Below are 2888 nucleotides of genomic sequence, written 5' to 3'. Positions count from 1 at the left end.
CACTCCCAAGGAGAACCTCGGCATATTCATCTCCACCACTTCTAGCTCCGCCTCCTGTCTTTTCCTCAGTGTCTGTCTCCAAGCCGTCCATCATGTCTTGTCTTACCACTGTAGACCTTTCCCTTCATACTCTATCACAGAGCACACCTGATACTTTCCTCCACCCGTTCCAGCCTGCCTGCACACGGTTCTTCACCTCCTTTCCACATTCTCTCCATCACTCTGCTCTGTTGACCCTCACCTGAAGTCCTCTACCTTATTTACGTCTAACCTAAAGCTCTATATTGGCACCAGCAAATACTCGTGCAATACACACCGCCGACACGTGTCTGAGTTATAAAAGTAGCCGGTTTGAGTTTCACCACTTTCATCTTTGATTATAACTCCTATACAGTAAATGCACGAAAATGGAATGGATGGAAATATGGTAATAGATAATGCTATGCTACCGACCCCAACCCGTGGACGTAATTCTGGTCCATGCTGCGTTACATCCTGACCTTGTCACCAAACGGAAACAGTCTGAAAATCCGGAAGTGTTTCCTTTTGTATGCCATCAAAGACGTTATCAGCAGAAGCGCAATGAAGGCTGACGTAAGTCCGCCTCAGCGGCCAAATGTATGCGCGACTCACCTTCATATAACGACAACTTTGGTGAAAGCTATTCACATGGAGGTAACTGTGAGAAAGAGTCGCGGGATAGTGACGTAAGTCGTGCCCTGTCACGTTATCCGCGATTTTTTACTGTGATTGGCTAGAAAATGTTCGTCACGGAAGTTGCATAGAAATTACTTAACGTATCCCATAAATATTTTAAAGACGATCGCATGCTTAATTCTGGCCACTTTTACGCCGGATGCCGTTCCTATCCCGACCCTCTGCATTGATCCGGGCTTGGGACCGGCTCAAGGGAGACGCTGGCTGTGCTACGCTAGCTCCTGCTAGCTATGCTAGAGAGCTGGGAGACGTCGTGAGGGAGGACGATGCGAAGGGCAGGGTGAAGTGGCGACCCCGCCCTCATCGGACAAGCCCAAAGAATAAGAAGCAGCCCCCGAATGATCATTGGGGATCAGGCTTCTCCAAATGGGGAAGTTTTTTTTTTAGATGGATTTTCTATAAATTAAGCATTAATTTTATTTTTGATTTATTTATCCTTTATTTATTTAACCTAGTGAGATTATAAATCTATTTTACAAGAGAGACCAAAGGTAGCAGGCGTACAAAGTCAGAAGCGATATAAAACAGGTGCATGACATGACAAATGAACTATAAAAGAGTGAAAACATTAAATCAATGGAACGGAGTGACAGGTACAGTATTCAGGGACAGTCTAAAAAAAAGAATGACATTCCTTTTTAACTGCATTCTTTATATCATTAAATGATATGAATGGTGTTAATCTGAGATTGTGTTGTAGGTTATTCCATCACCATTGTGTATGATAGGAGAACGCCATTTTACCCAGATCCACCAAAACCTGGGAAACATTTGAAAGCACTTGGAGGCTTGAAGATGGTCTGATCTGTGTAGATCAGCTGTACTAGACCCGTATTACAAGAGATAAATGATTAAAACAACATCAGACCGCATGGTCTCCGACTGGATGGGGCAACACATAGGAAGTACAGATATGTAGTGACAGCTTTTATACAGTTAAATCAGGCACACCCAGTTAAAGTTTGAGAAAATGAGAAGGTGGGCTGAGTGAGCTATTCTAAAACAGAGAAAGGATATTAATTGTATATACTTTAAGTCAGTAGGAAAGCAAATTTTATGGACTAATTCAGGAGTGAAATCAATGCTAAAATCAAACGGCCATATGTAGATCTACATATATTATATATATATATATATAAATACAGTATACAACATTTTAAAATCAGAATTAAACACATACTGTAAATTGTATTGGAATTAATATAAAAGAGGAGGTCATAATAATAACTCTAAAATCACAGTAACCTGAACAGCACTTCATAGCAGAAAAATAAAACATTTTTTTTGTCCTGTGACATAGATGGAAATAGAGATAGAGGGAAGTGGGTGTATGCGTTTAGTTAGACAGGCTTATTTTATATGTGTCCCTCTGTCCTTACTCCGTTACCCATCATTCCCTGTTTCTGCTCCCGCTTGTTCCATCTCCCATGCAATGGACAAGTTAATTAGAGCTGATAAAACAGAGCTGATAACATCAGGCTACTTGGAGTTAAAGACGCTGTCACCCTCGTATACAATCAATCAATCAAATCTTTATTTGCAGACACAATGGTCCAATTAAAAAGCACACATAACATTTACAACATTTACAACGTTTACATAGTAAACACAGTAATCCTATAATAACATCAGGTACCAATGACACCAAATACCTGAGTTAAACTTCACAGCACTTAGGCTTGGCTGAGTCAGTGTTCTGATGATGTCATTCCCTGAGTTGGCTGTAGTACAATATTGACTCTCTTAAACACAATTTATCTAACCTGGATCTTATTTACCCAGAATGCAACAGGTTCTGGCCAAGAGCACTTGAGGGACAGCATGACCTTAGCTTAACTTACCTCATTTTAATTTGCTACTGTTAAAGCCTTAATAAATCTGAGGTAAAGATAGTTAGTTAGTTAGTTAGTTAGTTATGAATATAATAGTTAAGTGGCTTTTGTAAGAAAAGTAGCATTTGCTGCAAAGAGAGGAGTGTTTTAATTACATTGGGGTAGTGCTGAGCAGAAGTGGCACAGAGGTGGACATGGTTGAATAACTATTCAATGTATATTGTAAATTAAAATCTGCATGTAGCTGGCTGGGAGTGTGCTGTTTGTCCCGAGGAAGTGATTCCAGCTGCAGGCGATTGTGTTCTTACTTTGTCCATGGCTTTGTGCAGCACTGTCGGC

The sequence above is a fragment of the Brachionichthys hirsutus genome, chromosome 3 (assembly GCF_040956055.1).
Source record: "Brachionichthys hirsutus isolate HB-005 chromosome 3, CSIRO-AGI_Bhir_v1, whole genome shotgun sequence".
Taxonomy (NCBI): Eukaryota; Metazoa; Chordata; class Actinopteri; order Lophiiformes; family Brachionichthyidae; genus Brachionichthys; species Brachionichthys hirsutus.
This window is presented reverse-complemented; position numbering follows the sequence as displayed.